At 35.8% G+C, this 25,005-nt stretch overlaps 1 long non-coding RNA gene, 3 other non-coding genes and 1 pseudogene across 4 annotated transcripts; 4 read left to right on the top strand and 1 right to left on the bottom strand.

Moving 5' to 3' along the window:
* Positions 1-354: 354 nt before the first annotated feature.
* On the bottom strand, positions 355-16,464 carry LOC132034622 (uncharacterized; annotated as a pseudogene).
* An 886-nt stretch (positions 16,465-17,350) lies between these two features.
* On the top strand, positions 17,351-19,839 carry LOC132035429 (uncharacterized). Its single transcript, XR_009409246.1, has 3 exons — positions 17,351-17,581; positions 17,758-17,901; positions 19,078-19,839. It is a non-coding gene; the product is annotated as an uncharacterized LOC132035429 (long non-coding RNA).
* Positions 19,840-22,025: 2,186 nt separating this feature from the next.
* On the top strand, positions 22,026-22,119 carry LOC132035645 (small nucleolar RNA SNORD25). The gene has a single exon (XR_009409367.1). It is a non-coding gene; the product is annotated as a small nucleolar RNA SNORD25 (small nucleolar RNA).
* A 384-nt stretch (positions 22,120-22,503) lies between these two features.
* On the top strand, positions 22,504-22,596 carry LOC132035644 (small nucleolar RNA SNORD25). The gene has a single exon (XR_009409366.1). It is a non-coding gene; the product is annotated as a small nucleolar RNA SNORD25 (small nucleolar RNA).
* A 61-nt stretch (positions 22,597-22,657) lies between these two features.
* LOC132035716 (small nucleolar RNA snoR136) lies at positions 22,658-22,790 on the top strand. The gene has a single exon (XR_009409431.1). It is a non-coding gene; the product is annotated as a small nucleolar RNA snoR136 (small nucleolar RNA).
* Positions 22,791-25,005: the final 2,215 nt, after the last annotated feature.

Raw genomic sequence — 25,005 nt, 5'->3', positions numbered from 1 at the left:
AAATAACCAGAGAACAAGCATTTAATCTGTGATATGTGCATACAGCAACAATGTAAAGAACAAAATGACCGGAAGAGAGCTTCTGCAAGGGTCAGTATCCCAAAAAATCCTGAAATATTATACATCTCTCTAATAGGTTGTCGAGCTCGCCATAATTTTTTGGTGCTTCTATTTTTATTTTTGAAGCAAAACGATTGTTAGATTGGGTTAGAGTCCCACATTGGTTGGGGAATGGACTGGTAGTTTGCTAATATGGGGTTGAGTTAGCCCCAGATGTCATATTTTTACAGGTGTTAGAGTGAGTTAGAGTTCCACACTGATTGGGGAATGGACTCATGATTTGCTTATATGGACGTAGACAATCTTTCTCTTAGACATTTATATACGTACCAACAGGAAATTGATAGGAGGGGAAGGCAACAAAATCCTTGATAGGAGGGGAACACACCAACTCAAACGCAAGAAATGCAAGAAGCGAGTCTTAACATCAAGCTCTCCGCGCAGCATTAAAGAGTTGTTCACAGTAAGAACTAGTGCTCATTATATTTGCATTGGCGACTACATATATTGGATTCATTGTTACCCCTGTAATCAGCCTTGATGACAAACACCAAAATAGCAAACCAGAACACAACTGTTCCTCTCGGCCATCGAACACAACGGTCATGAATTGGTTAAAAGGTAGCATCTTCGTCAGGTGATATAATGGATTTCAATTCCATCTCCTGCCGAGGCAAAAGATATGACCATGCTGATTCCATAGTGGTTGGTGGTAGTGTTTGTTGAAGATGCCTCAATACATTAATCATGCGATTTGCAGTTTCTTCTGTAGCTAGATCCTTTTTAGAACATAGTACCTACAGACGAAGTAACAGTCAATTGCTGAATGTTTATATATACAAAAAATTTAATTTGATGAAAGGCCGCATTCCACAATATAATAAGGCAGTCATATGGGAAGATTAATCAACTCTCTCCATGGAATTTATAGCAAAAGGGAAAGAAACTCTGGAAATGTTATTTCAAGGTAAATCCTTGAACGGTATTTCTAAAAAGTTGGACTCTTAGAACTTCTCTACTTCAATAACAAAATTCCTTGTTTTTCATCATATATTTGTCAGCTACAAACCTGATAGTCAAATTGATACTTAAAAACATGATGCAAATAAGATATACTGAAATGTAGCTTAAAACTTTTAGTAAGGTTTTTTGATTATTTTTTCTTTACAAAGATAAGTAAAAGAATCATAGTTGATAAATCTTTATATCGATCACAAATGGAAAACTCAATCTAGCATCTAAGAATTTTAAATTCAAACTAACCTCTACAAAAACTGAAATAATCTTTTGGAGGTACTGATAGTTGGGATCAATAAGTTCTCTGTCTAACCTGCAAGTGAGAAAATTTGGTAAAACTTTGAAGACCTGAAATTCATTAATATATGAGTTTACGTATTGGTATAGATCCTAGTAACAAATACCAACAAGATAATTTTGATGGTCAGTTGTCATCATATCAGAAAGGCGACGAATACCATGAGCATAATTTATTTAGCTATATAAGAAGGAGCTTGGTATCTGTTACAACAAAAGCCTTCACTCAACTGTTCCTCCTAATGAAAGTTTGCTAAAACAAATTGAACAGAACTGTTTCAGTTGCACTATCGTAAACTTGTAAAGCTAGTTACGACACTAAAATAATACCTCTAGTTACAAGTGCATTCTAGTATTAAGAATACTTTTATCAATGGAAAACTACTGATATGTCCCAGTTTTATAATCACTTTTGTAGTTCAACTAAAATAAAGTATGGAGATTTGAAACAGTAGAGTGAAGATGAGCTAAGGAAGAAAACTAAAGCAAACTAATTACCTTTCAACCATTGAACAGAGTTGGTCAAGGACGTATTTGGCGTCATGCAAGTAACGCTTTATAGGCAGGCAATTCAACCAAGCAGGAATAATCTACAAAAAACTTGGAGTAAGTCAAATGAACATCTTACATTCCACACAAGTCAAATGCTATCATACAATATGAGACTAAGGTGGTAAATCAAAAAGGAAATTAGCTCCTAAGATCTACATTTGCAGGTATAACTTAGAAAGCTATGGAATTTAAGGGGTACATGTATCTGCTTAAATATTTTTTTTTTCCTTTTCAGGAAAGGAAGGAAAAGAGAGGAGCTGCAAGGAGCATCGATGAGCATACAGAAAGAGGGGGAGTTGCCAACGTTTTTGCAATTACGAATTAATTTTTTTTAGAATTTAAGAAATCACAAGCATGTTTATCACTTATTAAATTAATCAAATTAAGTTGCATAGTACAACAATAATCTTGTCAAGTTAAAACACACACTTATCATGTAAAGGCTGATATAAGTAAATCACTACGACAGGAATTACGAGTAACTCTTCTAAATCCTCTATATGTATGATTAAGACAGTCATCACACAACTATGTTACTATTCTAATGCAACTGTTAATTTATAGGATTGATGCAGTGGCTATGAGACTAATATTAGGATGAATAAAATCCAATTGCAGGTTCCAAACTAATTGATACATGCAAATCAGGAAAACCCTGAATTTACACCTTAAATTTCAGAATTCCAACCCAAACATGTAGGACCTGAAGGTATGAGAATGCATAAACAACTAATTGTTAGGAATTTTGAGAAGGACGAACCTGGGCTGAGTCAATACTTTCCCGATGAAACTGACATATCTTACCAAGTGCAGAAACCGCATTATCATATGCACGTTCATTCTCAGGTTCACGAGCCCAAAAATGCAGTATCACTACATTAATCCTTGAAAGAGCCTCTGAATATGTATTTAGTAAACACAAAAATATATCACTTTTCATCCAGTTCCCCGTGATGAGAAGGATCTCAATACATATTCAACAGTATCACACCTCTAATAAAAGGTTTGAAGACAGAACCACCATATTGCGCAAAAAGCCCAAGTCCATGAAGAGCACACTGAACACAACATAATGGTGTTTAGGTAAATCATATCACGGAAAACTTGAATAAAAAACCTGTCAGCAACCACTAAGATACCCAAACCTCTCTAACTTGTGGGTATTCGTCATTGCTTGCATCCAACAGTAAAGGAAGAAATGCATCACAGTACCTAGTTGGCATAAGAAGAAATTTATCAAAATGGTGACCCCAAGCAATTAAGAAAAATTTATACCGATTAACCCACTTTAGAGCCGCTTCAGGGCACTCCGCGACAAGATAAACAAATGTATAAATTGATGCACGTCTCTCATGAGTTGTTTTATCTTTTCCCTTCATTGAAGCAAGAAAACTTGATTAAGCCAAAAACAATTAGACATATAAATGAATAACAAACTAGAGTATTAGAATGCTAAACATACCCACATCAGAATTAGATCTGATGAAAGCTCGTCAAAGAAAGGAAAAAAAGCAGCCTTGAAGGTTTTGATCAACGTATATAGTATTTGACTAACCTGATAGAAAGATTTTTACATTATTTGTGAATAACAGTAGAACCAAAACGAAAGGCTTGCCTAGAGACATCAGTTTGTCACTTGTATCTAAACTTTCATTCTTAATATGGAACATACAAGGTTCAAAATTTGATCTTCTAGCCCTTTTTCATCCTTCAGCAATTCAGCTTCCTCAGCATCAAAGTCTTCTGTTTTTGCTCTCTCTGTGAGCTTTCCTTTTCTATTTGAACTTTCTGTGATGACATGTTTCATCTCATCCACGATTTGACGAAGCTGACTTTCACTGAGATGTGGTTGACAGATCTGAAAGAAGAAACAGAAAGGATCAGAATACCTTAAAATCCTATTTTGCAATTCTAACTCATTTCCTGACTTGCTATTTCTCACGTTGATAGTACTAATGAAACATTTCAAACAATTGCCATAAGTTGGATTACCAGGGGCTTGCTGCAAAGAGGTTTTTCTATGGAATCGATCTAATACAAAGTTAACAAGTTCTTTGTAAGGCTTAACACCATTTGTTTGCGCCTAAATGGAGGTCTGAATCTGAATTATTCAGATGTCAGCCTAAGAAATGCATTTTTTATTGTTTGAATTATTTTATTTGAGTTTAATAACTTTTTAATACAGATAAATTTTAAAGCATTCAGATGTTGGAAAAACAAATAATCTTAATGATTCAGCATTTGTAACTAAAACCAATATCTTTAATAAATGTGTTATTCAGAACTAAACATGTTAATCTTACCAAAAGAAAACACGGCCCATTAGTAGTCTTGCGTAGCTATGTCAAGAGAAGTTTTGTGATTACGTTATCTGTCATAAATTTGATTCCACACGAAAATTTTGAACCATTTTAATATTGGTTTAACCATGTCTTAGTAAGGATAGATTTTGCATGCGTTCACATACTACATGGTAAGAATCAAATACGGAGCTCTCACCCTGAAAACATTAGCATGCAAGTCAGTGCTCTTTGTACACATGTCTACTCTGTATAAAAGATGTACGAAGCTTTTTTTTGCTTATAGTAGAATATGACAGATATAAGTTTGGAGTAGTGTCCCGTTTAGATCTCTAGTGAAGGAAAAGAATTGGGTCATACCTCGAGTGATCATAAAAGAGGAGTTAATTATTTAAAGTGTTGGAATATAAAGGCCAACAGGCCCCCAGGACTTTGGTCTAGCAGTAAGACTGAAAGAGAAACACTGCCATATAAAGAAACTTGATATTTAAAAGGAGAAGGGTAGAGGTACGGGCCCATTATCCACCAAGTTTTGAACAGTAAGTCGCTGGCTCTCAGAAAATTCTCGATGGTAAAAAAAATTAAAGGCCAATAGTTTGATAATATTGGAATATAAAAATTTCAAAAGAAACATACCACCATCATAGGAAAACACAACACATGTTGAACAACTATAAAGAAAGCGCGTGAAACAGAACCAACCTTCAAGCAATTATTCAATTGATTCAACATAGATGCACATACTTGTGTCACGGGCTTCTGCGGGAGATAGCATATCAAGCGCCAGTTCCATTATCCAATAGACCAAACTTAAACATTTCTCCCACCAAAAAAGAAAAGGAAGGAGGGGACAACATAAGTAAGATACTAGGGATCACCTCATGCAAAGCTTCTATCAATTTCAGTATTAAATAGCCTGACAACTGCTTGAAATATGACTCAATTCCACCTTGAGCATTTTCTTTATCAACAGCCAGTTTAGTGTTGGGAATAAAATAGACCCGCAAAAATAATATTCACGGTATTAGTGATAAACGCGAACACTAAAGTTATGGTTAAATCAACAAGAATAAAATGCAACAATAATGACACCAAGATTTTACGCAAACCCTTTCCAATAAGGGAAAACCAGATAAATTTTATCACTATAGCATTCTCCTAAGAACACTACACCCACAAAAGAAAAATTACTCTTTGATTTTCCCACCTTACCATGATTAAACTCTATTTTTCACAAACTTTTTTCTTTCAAATATGGAATCACTTTGCTCTCACTTTGTTGTATAGCAAATGATTTCGTGTTCAGCAACCATAAGCTTATTTATAGAATGAATTTCTAAAGTCACTACATCACGACTATGACGCAGGTAAGCTACATCACGTACATTAAAAGAAAATTGGCTTTAGCCAAGTCCACAATTGTTGCAATGTATATTTGTCAGGAAGAAAATCTTCCTTCCTTAAATTATGGAATAGTGGACTGACTCCCATTAAATCTCCCCTCTCCCATTTACCAAAGAGCGCATGCCGAACGCTCGAACTTGTCTCTCGATACCACATATAGTTTTCACCGTGTGAATCTTCGATTCGAAATGATTCGTTCTCCACTTGTTCACGAATCCAAGATATCCGACATCAACGTGTTTTGTTTCTCTATTGTGGATTCTTGCTCAGTCTATATCTGTCACAATAGACAAATGGGACATACTCCATTTGAATCCAAGTTCAAGGAATCACTATATCATTTCTTTGCCACTTCGTAGCCGCAATATACTCCGAACCACACTTTTCGACCTACATATAGCTCCCCCGAAAAGTAAACATCCAAAGAGGGATTTTCTCGTTATCAAGGTCACCCGCCATACGAATCATAGCCCTTCAAAATTGGATTTGATCCTCCAAAACACAAGCATTCATCCGAGCTTCCTCTTAGATAATCGAGTATCCACTTCATTCCCAATGCTCTTTCCCGGATTTTCGATGGTAAGCAATATCCGGTCGAGTGCATACCATTGTATACATTAACTTCCGACAAGCAGAGGAATAAGGAATCTTCGCCATTCTCTCTTTTTCCTCCGTTGAAAACATCTTTTGCTCAATTTCTGCATTTACCGCAGAGTGCTAACCCTCTAGCATTCTTTCATGTCAGTTACCCAAAGATTAACGTTCTATGTACTTTTCTGACAAATAAAGCTTTTTTCATCTCTTGAACGAGTAATACTTATGCCCAAAATCTCGAGCATGACCCAAGTCTTTCATTGCAAAAAGACTTTTTTTTTTGCTACAATTAACATATCATCCACATATAGTATGATGATAAGTCATCATCATGAGAAAATCTTGTACAAAACACACGCTGATAAGAAGTCTTCTTGTAGTTTTCCCCATCACGTACTCAAACTTTTGTACCAATCGTCCGGGAGCTTGCTTCAATCCATAGACTTTTCTTAAGTTTGCATACAAAATTTTCTTTACCTTTTGCCCCGAAGCCTCAAAGTTGTTCCATATAAATCTCCTTCTAAGTCACCGTGAAGAAGGCCTACATCCATCGCTCAATCTCCAAATCAAGACTAGTACCAAACCAAGAATCGTCCGAATGAGACATTTTCACGACAGAGAAAATATTTCGTCAAAGTCAATACCTTTCCTTTGACCAAATCCCTTAACAACCAATCTAGCTTTGTATCCGGGCTTCCGTGTTCTTCGCTTTAACTTTGAACACCCATTTGTTCTTCAAAGCTCTCATGCCCTTAGGCAATTTCACCAACTCATAAGGCCTCATGCAGGATTTCATCTCATCTTGCATGGCTTCGATCCATCGATCCTTGTGCTCATCTTCCTAGCTCCTCATAACATTCGTATCGCTGAGTAATACATACTCATTAGAATAGAAAGAAGGAACATGCTCCTAAGAGACCTTCTAAGGGAATATCCGATCCACGACTTGATATATCCCACCTCATCAAAGCAAGATCGTTATCATCATCAACAATGGATCCGGAACATCATTCGGCATTACCATCGTCATCGAGCCCACCAACTTCATCAACATTTGTTTGAGGAACTTGATCAAGAATAACTAAGCCTTCAGAACCTGAAGATTTTTTCTTCTCCACTTTGTTAATATCTTCAATGGTTTGATCCTCCACGAAGATAACATCACTATTTCACGACCTTCTTCTCAATCGATCATATACCGTAACCAAACTCATCAAGGCCATATAATGAAGACGACCGCTTTGATAATACTTCATCTTTAGGCATTACATGAATTTGCAACCAAACACTTTCAAAGGTCAAAAACATCCTTCCCATACCAAACTCCGTTTGAACATCACTTCGCAGCAAACTCATAGATTAATAACACAATGCCTCACCCCAAAAGGAATTTAACTTGCAAACATCTAACTCTTCCATCAAGGTCCCGTTCATCCTCTCTCGCTAAACCATTAAGCCGAGGAGTCTTAGAGGAGTCTTCTGGTGTCCGATACCCTGTTGCTTGCGATTCGTCAAACGGTCCACAATATTCACCACCGTTATCGTACGAATACACTTCAGCCTTTCTTCCAGCTTTCTCTTTCAATGAGGCCTGAAACGCTTAAAGACACCCAACACTTGGTCTTTAGTCTTTAAGACGTAGACCCAAAGTTTCGAGCAATCATCAATAAAGTAGCGAAGGTGCACCACCCAAAGTCCTTGTCTTCATTGGACCACATAAATCCGAATGCACCAACTCAAGCAACTCCGTTTTCTTGAAGGAGGATGAGACTTGAAAGAAACTCTATTTTGTTTTCCATTATCACACTTTTCTAATTTAGCACTTTCGAAATTTGATAATAATTTCTTTTTTCGTCGAACATTTAGTCCTTTCTCAACGCGGCTAAGCCTCTTATGCCATAACGTCGAAGAGCTATTGCTCTCAACTCGCATTTACCATATCAACACAAAAGAAGTCCAAAGATAGACCACGACGTTTTCGCCACGAGCCACAATCAGCGGAACCTTTAGTAAGTTTCCACTTTCCAAACTGTCCGACATATCCCTCATCATCCAAAACACCAACAGAGATCAAGTGCAAACGAACACGGTGCATGCTTTACATTGTTTAAAACTAGTTTAGTTCCAATACTAGTTTTCAAACAAATCGTTCCAACACCACCACCCTAGATACAACATTATTACCCATACTCAAAGTTCCAAAGTCACCCGAATAGGATGAGAAAAATTCCTTCCGTGATGTCACATACGAGACGCGGCACCACTGTCCACAACCCAAATTTCGACTCATCACAAGCAATATTTATCGATCCGCATCAAGGATAGTAACAAGATCTTCTCGTAGTATCAACACGATTGCCATCTTCTTTGTTTTCCTCCTTATCTCTATTCTCCTTTTTCAAAATCCGGCAGAACTTTTCAGGTGCCTTTTTCCTTGCAATAGCACTCAATATCTTTAAGTCCGTTCGGATTTGCTTCTATGATGCTCTCTATTTTGAGAACCACGATTCTTGCCTCTCCCCAGCGCGTCACTACCAAGACATCCGATGAGGAGAGAGATTTTCTTCTCATCTCTTCATTTAAAAGATCGCTCTGGCAAGATCCATAGAGATCACACCATTCGGAGCAGAATTTGATAATGAAGTTCTAATAATTTCCCAAGAATCTGGTAGGGAACCAAGTAGAAATAAGCCTTGAATTTCTTCATCAAAATTAATACCCATAGCGGATAATCGGTTCATGATCCTCGAAAAATATTCGATGATCCGTCATTCATGAACCATCGTGGTATTTTAAACCTAGCATTTGCTTTATCAAAAACATCTTGTTGTTACTGTTTTCCGAAAGCATACAAATTTTCAAGATGCTCCCATAGAATACGTGTCTCCCGGCAAATATGGTTCAACACATTATCGTCAACCCAATCGCCTAATAAAGCGCAAACCCTGCCGACGCAACAAATTCCACTCTTCATCCGATTTATTATCGCTTTTATTAGCAAAGACAAAGTTCATGAAAATTCTCGACATGTAGCAAATCTTCCATTTTGCCCTTCCAAATGGCATAATTTACGCCACTCAAAGTAACCATTCTACTAGTGTTGGCTTCCATCGTTTATCACAAATACAAATACTATTTTATTCGAAGACCAAAGTAATTCTTTTCTGATGTGGAAGTTCAGACTGTGCTGCAACCACAGAGCATACTCGTGCAACCTTGGATACCACTTTTTCGGGGAATAAAATAGACCCGCAAAAATAATATTCACTAGTATAGGATAAACGCGAACACTAAGTTATGGTTAAATCAACAAGAATAAAATGCAAAGAATAATGACACCAAGATTTTACGTGGAAACCCTTCGAATAAGTAAAAACCACGCCAAGATGAGCAACATATCACTATAGTAAGGAATTTTACATCGTGTAGTAACGAGTATAAATACTCCTAAGAACACTACACCCACAAAAGAAAACACTCTTTTGATTTTCCCACCTTACTACAAAAATCACTCACACTCTATTTTTCTTCACAAACTTTTTTCTTTCAAATGCTATTAATACCTCACTTTTCTCTCACTTTGTTGTATAGAAATGATTTTGGTGTTTGCGTGTTTACAAATGAACCATAAGCTGCCTATTTATAGGAATGAATTTCCTATGATGAGTAGCGCTACATCACGACTATGATGAGGTAAGTCGCTTACATCACGTATGCGAACAAAAGAAAAATTGGCTTGTTAGCCAAGTCCACAATTGTTGCTAATGTATAATTTGTCAAAGGAAGAAAAATCTTCCTTCCTTAAATTATGGAATAGGGGACTGGACCCCACATTTAGCAGAATGCAACAGGATGCACATAGCTCAAAAAGCAAAAAGAGAAAATTGTATCAGCAACTAGAAATTTATATGAAAACAAAGAAACCATATGAAATCAAGAGAATTCTCACAATGAGCAGCAGAAATCCTGACAACATTGTGGGTATAGAATTTCGGATGTGGAACAAGGACTGAAACAGCCTGTTTCATGCATTAAGCCATTGATATCACTTGTTTAGTTTGACTTCACTCAACAGCACATGAGAAAAAGAAAACGTGCAGGAAATCATTCATGCCAACCTGGGGAATCCATGGGTAGAAGTGTTCCTTCAATGTATTAGCATACCAGTGTAGCACATGACAGGTTTCGATTTTCACCTCTAGGATTTACTCTTTACTACAAGAAGTGAAGCTTAAGTTATAAGACTCTCTTACTAGTTCGACATATCTCAAGAGTGCTTTCATAATTCAAAATTTTGGACTATGGTCTCTCACTAGTTTCATCAACTAACAGAACATCGTCTGCAAATAGTATACACCAGGAAATTGCATCTTGTATATGAGTAGCTAGCTCATCCAATACATATTGGTGAGCATCTTGTTTATTATTGTTTATTATTTTATTAAAAACAGAATGTCAAATAACATGGAATGGATTTTTACTCATGAATTTTGAATTCTTATTGTCTTTCTAAATGTATCGTGCATAGCACTTTGAAGTGCAAAATTAAGAGACTCGTTGAAAAAGATCCAGAAACCTAAGCAGTTATCCATGTTTGTAACAAAATTTTAGATAATGTTATATTTTAATTGAATGTGAAAAAAAAAAAAAAAAAAAAAACGAGAGCATATGCTTTTTGCTAGTTCTACTTTTTTTACCCCACAATATAGAAGAGAAAAATATAAAGACCAAAGACCAAAGTCATAAGTGCGACCAATTTGATAATATAAACCTTAAGGTAATAGGTGAAGTGAACCCTTATAAGCCCCTATGGATGCTCTTTTATATCCGATATATGGGACAGCTATATAACTCGACACCTCCAGCATGTTTGTCCGTCGATTTCACACTTGGACTTTAATGCAGAGGCACAATTGTGAGAATGGGCTTGTAAAGGTTGGCTCTGATATCATTTGAAAGAATCTGAATATCTAACTTAAAAACTTCAGCAATAGCCAAGACCTTTATTAAACCTTTTATTCCTGATATACGTTAACCATATAACCCAACAAAAAGAAAGAAAAAAAATTTCACAAATGACGGAAAAGGTCAAACCTCAATGACAAAAGCTTACTTATGATCATCTAATTCACAGTTTTCATATTGTGACTCCGTGGAAATGGTCATAACAGGATCAAGTTGAGCACATTCAATCAAAAGGGCATGACTCTACTCATATAAGGAAGAAAATCCTGTCCCATGTACTTGCAAACTCTGGAACATGCCTGCATCATAAGGAAAATAAAGAGGGGCCGGTCTAGAAGGAAATTCTGATCTTAAAGCCAAATAATGCACACATGCCTTTAGCATGTATCCAGTAGTAGGATCACCCGCCTTCGCTTGTAATGACATAAGCACTTCCATAACCTTTGATGTCAACAACAAAAGAAAACAAATAAAGAGTAAGCAGTGTGTTGAGAAATGACCAAAGGCAAATAAGGTGATACCAGCATTGGTAAAGAGACACAGAAGGAGGGAGAACAAAATGGAATTGGTAAGAGGAAAGATATCCCTGTCAATAGTTGTTGAAAGGAATAGTAACTCAAAGAAAGAGTGATCTACACTATGGTTTGTCTATGGTACATCCATCTGACAATGCATAACAAATGAACCGAGGACAAAGCCATCTCAATCATTAGCATTAATAATGTGTTCAACATCCCACGAGTATGGGACTAAAGAGGATGTGCTGGATCCACTGTACATAATTGGTAAAAGACCTGCTTTGCGTCATCTCTGAATTTTTCTTTACCAACAGCCATCGCAACAGCAGTTATGCACTCCATTGCTCTGGCACGAAGAATTAGATTAGATTTAAGATCTGAGTCTCTCAGGACAGCTTGCAACTGTGGCACAACAATGTCATAGTAGTTTTTGAAGTGCTCCTGTTGACGTATAATAGATTAGCTTTCATGATTCATAATATAAGTAGAAATTGACTTGATCAGAAATAAAAGCACCAGTTAATACCTTAACACGGTCAGCTATGGAAGCCAATGAAATTAATGCTTCTTCCTGGACCATTTGTTTGTCATTCTGCATTTCAAGAAACAAAAAGCCGAAAAAGACATCATTAGTCTCTTGCTCTTGTCAGCAAATCATAGCTCTGTAATTTGGTGGTCTCTATATTCGCAGACCTGTACAAGCACAAGCAGTTTGTTAACTATTCCATCTACGTAAGGTGTCCAAGTTTCTGGCTTGTCGAGCACACAGAAGTAGCGGAGAGCTTTCGTGCCACATGCCTTGGAAAATGCCAAAACGTAACAAAAGCAAATTAGTTGGCATCAGTAACTGAACGAACGAGTAACCTCACATCTACCAAATCTTTATGCCTGTGATTTTCTTCAGAACCCTATTTAAGCGTACCCTTTAGATACCTCCCTTGTCGTTTAGTGATAATTACTTCCTCTTTAATCATACATTACAATCACTCGATGTTCTTGAAAGAAGGCAAAGAGAGCTATCTCTTATCACTACCAAATTAAAGTAATAGAATAAAATCTTCTAGAAACAAACTACCAAAGCCAATAACTTAGATGAATTATAATACTAATTGTACAAAATTATAGGAGAGATGTTTCACAGCACACCTTAATTTGCCTCATGCTGTAGAAAAGCACGAGTGATTGCTGAGGACCAATTTGGAACAAGCATTATGACTAAGCAAAGTCACATACAGTCAAGAGACTTCTAGTCACATACAGTCAAGAGACTTCTAAGAGTGTTTCAAAGATTACATCAAGAAATTAAATCAGATATCAGTGGTTCGACAAAGATCCAACTCCCACTTGTACCAATATTTAGGTTTATAAGGCTGTGTTTAAGTCCAAGATTCTTAGGCATACTAGAATATACCAAGTATTAATCAATTATTTCCAGTATGGATAAAAAGAACAAAAATTTAAATTTTAAACCCAGGCAAAGTTAAAAATCTTCAACTGTATGGTCTCTACAACCCAGTCCCTCGTGAAGGTGCAGTAAGAATAATAACTTTTGCTGATTGTTTCATGTAGCAATGATAATCTAATATCATTTTAACTTGGAATTGTTTCTGGGGAAACCTGCAGCAAATATATACCATACATATCACATAGGACGAACCTGCACTCGTGGATGAAAATCATCCAAAGATGCAGCTAATGCAGGGATAACTTGCTTATGGTATTGTTCTTGAAAATGTGAATAGAAGTGAATCAACAACTGGCCAATTGCATGGCAAGCAGCCCATCTGACTCGAGGATGAGGATCTTGGAAACAATTTAGAACCATATTTGACACTTGCTCTAGGTTCTTAATCATCAGCTATAATAGCAAAGAATCCATTAATCAAGTTACAGCTAAGAGAAAAATATGATAGAGAGAACAATAAACAATGACACATAGTGTATAGCATTCTGGTACAGTAATAAGGGCAGGCGGACAAACTATCTTATAAATATAATCAGCTTGCCAGCAAAGGCACCACCTAAATGCAACAAGTTGAAAATAATATTTGTTATAATCAAAACATAATGAATACACAATTAAGCTACTGTTGTACCTTTGAGCAACCTTCAGCAATCCGAGCAAGTGCGATGAGAGCTGCATGACGCTTCTCCCACTCGGGGGCAGCCAAGTAAGCAGACAGCTGTTCTATAGCAATATGAACAATAGACTTACCTCCGAATGCAAGAGAAAACCGCTCTAAACACTTACCCCCATAACTGAAGCTACTTGTTGTCCCTGTTTCGTCATACACGGTCTTGGCACTATGCCAAGCAGAGTCATCCTTAATATCTAGCAATAACACCAATAACATTGCAAAACATCTGGTAGTAAACAATGGCAATTTCTTCATCATACCAGGGGCTCTCTCCCTGGCCTCAATCAAAGTTATAAAAAATTCAACTGCCAATTTCCTCGTCCCCTCTTTCAAACTCTTAGTCTCTGCAATCTCAAACATGGTGCTGACCACATCTGCTAACTGCCTTCTCAAGAATCTAGGCTCATTCTTGGCCAACTCTATAAAATCTATCAGAGGGTGCTCGTCTGCAACCTCCTCCTTACCTTTGCTCAATGCGTCAGTCAATGTTTTCATCATCCCCGGCAAGAAATCCTGAAAGCGCTCCTTTTCATTGGAACTCGGCGTAGGCTGAATGAATCTGATCGCAGCCCTCGTGGCTGCGATCCGGACATCTAGTTAAACGGTATTATCATTTAGTGTATTACGGAATAGCGAGTGCAACGTCTTCGCGGAAGGGACTACTATTGTTTCACCTATGTCCCCAGCTAGTTCAGCAAATATTAAGAAGGCTGACACTTTGAAGTAATTGTTTGAAGTGGAATCTGTAAAGCAACCTTCCTTCTTTTGGCATGCCTTAGTTTTACATAGGCTAGATTAGAGCCTTAAGGGAATTCCAAACTCGAAATCCGAGCATGATATGATCCTTATATAATTCTTGGCACTCCTATGCATGATTTGATAAGAATATGAACCATTATGTCTTCGAAATAATCGTTTTCCAAATGTTGCACAAAAGTTCGTTTAGAGAATTCCATAATTTTTGAATGCCATATCTTTTGCATAAAGGCTCGGATTGCTCCAATATTTTTATAGGAGTTTGCATGATGTATAATGAGTATGATTTCCATAGGCGGGCCCGACTCGGGTCAATACCCGTTCGTGGGTCCCGCGACTTTCTTTATGTAATTCGGAAAACTTTTGAGAGAACTTGTTATGACTATTATTCCGATTTTCAAGTATGACCATTTTACTTATGTTTGAGTTCATGGTAATGATTTTATGCATATGACTACTCACGACTCTACTCGTGCATTCTGTTATCTCTTTCGCCGAGTCCCGGCCGGTTCTGTTGTCGTGCGCACTTTGATATACTCCGAGTTATCTTTGTGTTTATGGTTCACCGAGCTACTCGCCAAAGAGGGTCGGGTTCCACTTATATATGATGTTATGGTGTGTATGGCGTTATGTTGTGTTATGGTATGAGACGGAATATGGAGATTTGAAACTTTCGGTGTTATCTTGTGTTATGGCGCCATTGACGGGCAGGCGACCATATTCTTCTGTACCCTATGCATGACTTATATTTTTGAGAATTAAACATTCTGATATAGTGGATTTGTACTTACTTTCTGTACCACTATTTTGTTTATGTCTCAGATTTGTTTCCGTATCTTCTGCTTTGCATACTCGCACATATTTCGTGCGACCCCTTTCTTCGAAGGGTCGCGTTTCATGCCCGCGGTACGTACGCACGCTTTGGTGATCCACCCGCCTAGGGGCACCCCTTCTCGCTCGTTTGGAGCGCTCTTCTCATCTCGAGCATACACTTTTGGTATATATATTTTGTTCGATATATATATATATATATTTGTTCAGGGGTACGGCGGGGCCCTGTCCCGCCCTATGTTTTTGTTGGTCCGTTTAGAGGTCTGTAGACGTATTTGTGGGTGTGTGTGCCTACTTTCGTTCAGGTGTGTTTGGATGATCTTATTAGCTATGGCAGCCTCGTCGGCATGCACTTTGTATACGTTTTGGGGCCGTTGTGCCATTTGATAGCCTTGTCGGCTTTTGATATATGTATACGCCTATGGTTATGCTGAAATGTGTTTACAACAGTTTGATATAGATTGAGACGGCATATAGTATTTATGGCCGTATATGCTATTTGTATGTGATTCGATTGGATAGGTGTGCTCGGGTGCCCAACTCGGGCGCCAGTCACGGCCTGCGGGGTTGGGTCGTGACAGAATCAGTGAGGCGTTGGTACAAGAATGACAATAATTCAGGCCAATCGTTATCTGGGAGAAGTGAAGCAGCCAACCTGCAAATGCTACGATGGCGCACTGAGCTGATGAATTTTGATTCTTCAAAATTGATGATGGGACTGAGAAGGAGAAATTTGATGGCAGATTGAGTGGAGATGCTTAGATTGCGCCAACTGCATAAGTCATCATCATTAAGCAACTTGCAAAGGAGGTCAGCACACTTCTCGCAAGAATCAATGTCATGTGAAGAGCTGAGAAAGTTAACAATTTTGAGAGCATGGACATCGGGATCACTCTGTTTCATCATGTCCAATGTTGACTTAGCCTCGGACTGATGGAGATTGGAGATTAAGGCTTCAAATTGCTCCGCTTCAGGCCTCAAAATCGTCTCCATCTCGGCCTTCTGAAACTGAGCCAACTCGCTGACATCCATTATACTCAGTATTGAGAAAGAGACAGACAAGGCTATGGAGATACTGACAATTGGATGTTTATCAAGGCTATGGAGATACTGATAATTGGATGCCTATCTTACACTAACTGAGATAACTGAATATTGAAATCATTGTTTCCCACCATACAAAGAAGGTCAAAATTTTACACGCTTCCTCTGGTATTATGCTAAATGTACTGTCTATATTATATTGTATATTGCAGGGAACCTAAGGTGTGATTTGCACCCCAGGGCTAGCACTAGCTTCCTGTATATTGCAAACCTTAAAGTACTATGACAACTAATTAACAGCTTGTTGGCTTTGTTTGACTTTCAGGCGCAATAAGCTTTCTAGTTTTACCTTTCCAAGCTACTGTATAATGAAATGCTATGAACCTGCAGGCATTTCAATAGTATAATGTGACGCTGATCTTTGATCTATCAAGTTACATTATTGCATATCCTTCATTAGCTGTGATTTCCTTATATTCAAATATTAAGGAATGACAATGTTTCATTCAAATCTCAAATCTGTTAAAAAGACTTTCTAAGATAAACATAAAATATGCCTTTATTGAATATTAAGTCAATGGTGCATTAAATTCCTTGGGATTTGAGTCATTGTCTATATTCTCTTCTAACTTCACTAAAATATTCCCACTTGTTGCCTACATTACTATAGCAAATAATTCAGCAATAAACAACATATTGGATAGTTTGACTTTTAGGCTAAGTTTATTTTTTCAAGTTAGAGAACAAAATATATCATAAGACACGATATTGAAGGACCTTTATAGATATTACTAGGTGCTCAAGCAACCGTTTTTTTCCACGCTATATTTTCATATAAAAAAATTAGTCTTACAAAGATATTGATTGAGCAACCAATTTCAGGGAATGGTAATGTGTCACTGATTACAAAGGAAGATGAAAGATCATCAATAGTTTCATGACAACATGCATGGCAAATTAATGAATCCCAAACGGTAAGAACGTCTCGGGACCCGAACCAACTATCCTACCAAGTCAAAATCACGTTCCGGACCTAACGGAAGGACGCGCTTACCCAAAAGTCAACTATTGGTTAAAGTTTCCTCAAACTCACAACTTAAGAACGGTAAGCAATTTCAAAGTTTGTTGTACAGAGATCAAAGCAGTTATGGTGCCTTGATTTTTGCTCTTCTCTGTTTTTTTTTTTTTTTAAAATAAAAATAAAAAATTCAGCATCGTCGTTTTTGTGGTTCTTTTCCAACTTTCAACAATCCCAAACTAAGTTTGTTTGGTACTTTTCAGTGTCAGCATTTTGGCGGTTCTTTTCCAACATTCAACAATCTCAAACGGCTTAAGTTGAGACTCAATTACGTGAAGGATGTTTCTCTACTTACAATTACTCCAGTTCCAGAGGCAGCTCCACACCTGCAAAAATTTACAATCGAGGTAAAAGCTTATTCTTTAACCTTAGCTTCTACTAAATTGGAAAAAAAAAACAGCCCATCTTTCTCCTATGGTGACCCAATCTATCATTCTGCATTAGCATCTTTCCTTTTGTCTGACTGAATGCCCTGACTGAATGCCCTGCATAGCTGCTTTTTTCGTTTGTTCAATAGTCATTTGTCATGCAAAGTACAATTGAGAAGCAGAAGGCAAGCCAATAAAACCTAAATAGTAACTAAAAGATGTAGCTTCCTTGCTACCCCTTCCCTTCACCCCATCCTTCTGGTGGGAAAAGCAAAGTACTAAGCAGGAGGCTGCATCATCTGATGCCTTACCAGGACATCACTGCTATAGTTTTTAAGTAGAAATTAACGAGTCTTTAATTTCACATAATAGAAAGAGTAGCTAAAAAATAGAGAATATAATGATTGATTATAAAGAACATATCTTTTACATGTTTAGCCAACCATTTTTCAAAACCAACTGCAAACGCATCTATTCAACATCATGCGATGCATCCGAATCATTGACTTTTTTATAAATATCTTTTACATGTTTTTTTTTTCAAAACTGCAAAGCATCTATTCAACGTCATGTATGCAAATCCTTGTTTTTTATAAAGTACATGAACCAAAAACGGGACATATCAAAGATACTATATATATATAATAACAGAAACAAAACATAGATGTAGAGCCACATTCCTTACAGTCCGCCATCCTCACTTCTTTGACTTATTAAACCCTTCCTGGACAGTTTGGGCTTGTGCTTATATTTGGCATTTTAATAGTGTTTTGCGTCTCCTATTTTATACAGATAGATTAGGCAATTGAAATTTATGCTGAAATTTTCTCACGTTATTCAGAAAGTCAAAGAAGTTAACGTTAGAACTTGTCAAAATGTTCAAAGAGTTTTAATACCTTACAAACCTCAAAAATCTATTGCTGTATAGAAAGTTTTTTGGATTTGGCTGAGCATGTTAGCTCCGAAGAAAATTATTTGTTTTATGAAATTGTTCCTCCTGAGACTAAATTGTCTTCATTTTGAATGGTGTTATGCACTTGATTTGAGATTCAAAATTTGAAGGGCCTTTTTCGGTTCAAGCTTTTGCAAGATCTAGAGGGCCAAAGTAACAAGTTATGTTTGAAATGCAATTATGGTTCTCTCCTTTATTTTCAGCTTCATAGGGATTTTAAGCATGTCCGAGAAGGAAGCATTTGTAGGAAGACTGTGAAATTCCCACTTCAACATCTCACAGAAGTTCGATATAGAGGTTATTTAGGAGATATAAATGATGTGGAACTTGCAACTTATGTTTTTGAAAATACTTTAACACTTGAGAAATTCATTGTTGATCCTCCCGAGAAGTTCAAAGATATAAGAGAAATTTGTGAAGAGACTCAAAGAGCAAGAGATCTAGCTATGCTGCAGCTTCAACCAAAGGTTCCCAAAGGAGTCAAGCTGGTAATCATTTAGGAGGCGTTTGAACATGCGATTTGAAACTATGGTTTGAAACCATAAGATTAAATCAGTATTTGGACATGCGATTTCATCTCATGATTTCATATCTTGAGATGAAATCCCAAATTATCTAAAAAGTAATGATATGGGATTTCAAACATGTCCTAACGGCAATTACCCTTTGACAACAGGCTACAAATGTCAATTCAGCTTACTGCAGGCTACTGATGTCATGTCTCTTCAGTACTGTCCCCTTCTAGGCAATTCGTATTATCTTGATTTCATCTTTACTGGCTTCTTCCAAAGTCTTTCTTAAAACATTTCTTTAGCTTTTAAATTTTACATTCAAACTATCGGCTATGTTATGCTTGTGGATAGGGGTGGTCGTTCGGATCGTGGGATTGATTTGAGAATTTCGATTTGGATTTTTGGTTTTTGGATTGAAGAAATTACAATCCAATTCCAATCCAAATAAGTTTGGATCGGATTGGATTTTTTCTATTCGATTTCGGATTAATCAGTTTAGATATTTTGGTTTTTCGATTTTGACATTTTTGAGCCAAGACAGGCTTATTATGAACAAAATTCATGTACCCCCAATTACCAAGTTATAAGTCTTAACATAATGTGAAACCAAATATGTGAATTTAGCAAAGAGTTGTTACCACTAAGCCAAAAGGTATCAAGTCACATAGTAAAGTTCTACGTTCCCTAACGTTTCATTAGAAGTTTCCTTATGCTTAGGGGTCATTTGGTATGCCGACTAGTTTATCCCGGGATTATGACTAATTTATCCCATCTAGGAGATGGCATAAAATAATCTCAAGGTAAATGAGAAAAGGTGAGATATCATATCCTTGAGGTTGAGCTTCATTTTACACCTTATTTCCTAAAAGATATAAATTTATCCCACATAAATTTATATCTTCTACTAAACATAATACAAAATTAACCTCAAAGTTAGTGATGGATATCCCACCTAATACCGTGACTGAAGTAAACTTCAGCTTTACAAGCTACTATAGTAGAAAATTATATATTGGACTTAATATTGTATTGGGGAGGATGTTCTAACGAGCAGTGCTGTCATATTGTTGAGGACTGCAAGCGTCGTCTATTTGGGAATCCAGCGCTGAAGCATACTTATCAGGATGGAAATCAAGTGGTTGATCGTCTATGCAAGTGGTGGTAATTTAGTTACTAATGAATGTATGTACTTTTATTTGTGTTTTTTAATTTGTACAAGCGATCTTATCGTAGTGACTATGTTTATATATACCAATTTGAGCGTATGTATATTGAATGTGTGTGTGTGTGTCAATCAATACCATTTATATATAGCAGAAGAACAAATTATCGAATAATAGCAATCACCTTAAAATGTTTATATATACCAAAAAATGCTTGTTGTGGACGAGGGTCTACGGAAACATTCTCTACCTTGGCAGGTAGAGATAAGATTTGCGTGTATTCTATCCTCTCTGGACCTCACTATGTGATATTTTCCTGGGTATATTATTATTGTTGTTGTGTAACATAAATTAGGACGGAGGGGGTAATATGTCTTTTATTTGCCCAGTTTTGAAACTTCCCCAATCTGTCTCAATCGAAGAAATTGCACGGTTTTCATTCAAATGGGCTGGTCTTTAATTTTTGCTTTTTTAAAATTGAGCTTATGTCTAACGGGGCATAAATTCTTTATAAGCCCCGACGTAACTTGTTTAATATTATGATTCGAAAATTTAAACTCATGCACCGTGAAAAAATTAATTATTTTGAAGGACAAAAATTAAGGAAAGATCATGAGCCTGTTTGGATGAGCTTAAAAAAAATAGCTTATAAGCTGCTTTAGATAAGACAAGTCAAACGAGCTTAATTATTTTTTTGAGCTTATTTTAAACACAATATGAATTTAAATTAGTACCAACCACTTCAAAAATCTAAAAATAACTTATAAATTTGTCTTGATGCTTACAATGGCAATCCAAATGGATTGCATCATATAAGTAGGGACAAAAGTGCAAATGACCCGTTTCAATTATTTAGAGACAACCCAACGGGCTTGGAAATAAATGGGCTTCATACATATTGGGTCATTACTTCATGGCCCATGTTAAAAGCCCAAAATATGCTCTCTCACCAAAACCCTACCTACCTTCATACAGCAGCCTCACTCCACTATATAAATACGACCAAAAGCTGCAATTACATAGCAATTTCTCTCCTCTGCCTTAGCTTCCTGGGGTTTCAACAATGGTGATTTCCTTTTTTGTTTTTTGCTTTAACTAAAGTTTTATTCTTTACTTGACTATTTTGTTTTAATATTGTTCCTTTTTGACCAGTTTTGATATTGTTTTATCTTGAGTCGAGAGTCTATCGAAAAATTGTACACTCTCCTTGCATACAGATCATGTGGAATGGCATGGGATGTTATTGTTGTTGTATGTTTTATGTGTATGTGTATTAGTTAGGCTTCTTTAATCTGGTTGGCAAGAAACATAATTCATTTTTGACCAACTCGTTCCCTTGAAGCAATAATAAGTGTGTTGTCCCTTTTTTAATATTTCTCCTTCAATAATTCAATTTAATTTGGAGAATACTGAGGGGCAGCTACAATTTTTTTTTTATTCTCCATTTTTTTTTTTTCAAAATTATTTTTTTTGGTGAACAACAATGATGAGTAATTTTTTACAGTTACAGACCTGTAATGATTTGCGAAAATGATCGCAACAAATTGAACATCTAAGGGACTGAGTTGTTCATCTACATGTTACAATATATCATGTTTTATTTTTCTAAACTTTATAACCGTAAATTGTTTTATTATAACTTTTCATGTGACATTTTTAAGATCATCAAATTAAAGGGCATTTGGTAGATTAATATAATGGAGAGGGTAGTAAATTATGATTTTAGTCCTTTTAACCTCTAACTATTTGAAATTACTTTGTATTTTGAGTGTTAATAAAATTTGACATAAATTTTCCCTTTTATTTAAATGAATTATTACTCTATATTTTAATTACTAACATTTCCCCTATATAGTTAAAATGTGTTGAGTCGTAAATGACAAGGATCAAAATTAGAATTTACTCATAGTTGAAGGACCAAAAGTGATGTTATCCTTTTATTTAATTAGTGTGGAACAACAGTGATGAGCAAATTTTACAGTTACAGACCTGTAATGATTTGCGAAGATGATCGCAATTTATTGAACATCTAAGGGACTGAGTTGTAATTTCACACTATTTTCCAAAAAAAAAAAATTAGTGTCTTAATGTTTATAAATTTTTATACTATGCTTTGCTAATTATTTTCTGGGTCACACTTTGTTGTGACACTGTTACGAGTGAAGCTAAAAAAAAATGTTCCCCTCGCTATCCTTTGCGCCTAATATTTGTGGTGTATTTGGACGTTGGGGTACTACATTATTATTTTAAATACAAATGTTAAATTCCATTTGAGAAAAAACGTAGTATCAATTACGATGTTGTGTATTTTGCTTCGCTATCTGGTTGTCAAAGATTATTTTCTGCTCTTTTGCAGAAGATTTGGTCACAATTTGCTCTTGAAAATAATGAAAATGGAGTTAACGCATCTCCAAAACTTTAAATAAAGATAGAGGTCAAGGCAGTCTTTGTGTGGATCCATCCTCTAGTTCGGTGTTTGAAATAGTTCGGTTGATTAATAATTTTTTGGTTGAGATATAAAATAAGAATGTTGAATCCACAATCTTTGGAAACGAAAGACCAGGCTTGTGATATTATGATCTTCTTCTTGCGAGTATTATAATCTTCTAAGAAGATTACCAGAGGAGAGTGATCAGAGGATACTCTAGGCAAATGGTCAACTCTGGTGTTTGGTCACAGACGCATCGGATTCATCCTTTAGGGTGGGGGTGGCATTGCAACCCTTTGATTAATAAATTTTTATATATTGCTTAAATTAGGTTAAATATTTTTTACGTTTGTTTTGTGCATTTTTCAGTTCCTTAAATATTTTTTACTCCTATTTTTTTTTGTCTTTTTTAATTTCCTTTTTATCAAATGTCATTTTTTAAATCATTTTTGGTGCCTAGTGCTTAGGGCTATTTTATTTATTTTTTAGAAAGCGTAATTACCTTTTCGGCTCTCTCATTTTTTTTTTATATTGTCTTTTCTCTATTTTATTATTTTATCTGTGATTTCTAGCTAGAACGTACAAATATAATCTTCAAAATTTTTTAAATTAAATAGTTTTACTAATCTCAAATTTGTGAGTATTTAAATTGAAAAACTTGGGTCTCAATCGAAATTTTGAATTAAGATCAAAAATCAATTTTTTTTTTTTTTATAATTTCTTTTTGTTTATTACTCCTTCCGTCCATGTTCACTTGTCTATATTTAATTTGGGACAATAAATAAATTGAGAAATGAATTAGAGTATTTAATAGTAAAGGTAAAATAGGTATAAAATAATAAATTATATCTTGATTTTTCAAATTATACAACATATAAGTTATAGTGGACATATATTTTTAGTATAGTGAATAAATAAAAATGGATGGAGGGAGTGTATTTTAAAAAATTGTGTTATTCTATAATTGTTAAATTTAATTTAAATCACTTTATTACTTAAATTGTGATGGAAATTTTACAAACATTGCTTAGAAAAAACATGAAATTTATGATTTATTTTTGAGGACTTATAGTTTTTGAGAATTTGTAGTTTATCTAATTCTACATTTACTTATAAGGTGTAATTTTCTTATTGGAGATGTTATTTTACTTGTTTTGATTGCGTAATTTTATTTATTAATATACTTGTACATCAAAGATACATAAAATCCAAGTCTTGGTGAAAATGTTGGTTTTACCTTTTGTTAATGGGTGTGAATTGTGATTTTTTGTTTAAGATGTTAATTATGTTTGTTTCTTGATTTTTGAGATGTAATTTTTATATTTGCAAATTAAAAAAGGCCTATTAAGTTGACCTGAATAAACTAAAAAGAGACGGACCCGACCCAACACGTTCCTAACAAAATGTATATTGAAGAAAATTATGGCACCTGGCGCCTTTAAATCCTACATCCGAAGAAATTTATAACACCCGACGCCTTTAAATTCTAGATTCGCCTCTGGGTCAAGGTGACCTCACTCTGTTGTACAAGATGTGGCTATCTCTACTTATGCATCTCCTCTAAGAAGTGATGGCAGAAATGATGGTAAATCTGCGCAAGATATGGTTATTCCTGCTTTTGCATCTCCTCTCACCGGGGGCAGAGCTACAGTATTAAAGGAGGATTTGGGTGAACCAAGTAGCTTTTGCGGAGACTCCATATTTTTACTATAGAAAAACAGTAAAGGTAGATATTATTACTTGCGAACTCACACACAAAAATAAACGGACGGTTCAGAGGTAATGCAAAGGCTAGAGAAGCTCTCTCTTTTCAAAGATATGAGTTCGAAACTCCACCAGTGCATATATTTTTTCGCTTTTTTGTAACTTTTTCCCTTTTTGCTATCATATATAATATTATACAGAATTTCTTTTAACATTTTATATTTTAAAAACAAAATATAAAATTGACCAATCAATAAGCAAAAAGCAAACCGAATTCTCCCGATACAGTACTTGCTTTTACCATTCTTTTCCATTGTTTTCCTT

Source organism: Lycium ferocissimum, chromosome 10 (genome assembly GCF_029784015.1).
Source record: "Lycium ferocissimum isolate CSIRO_LF1 chromosome 10, AGI_CSIRO_Lferr_CH_V1, whole genome shotgun sequence".
Lineage (NCBI taxonomy): Eukaryota > Viridiplantae > Streptophyta > Magnoliopsida > Solanales > Solanaceae > Lycium > Lycium ferocissimum.
The sequence above is the reverse complement of the archived record's forward strand: the minus strand, read 5'-3'. Positions and strand labels throughout refer to the sequence as shown.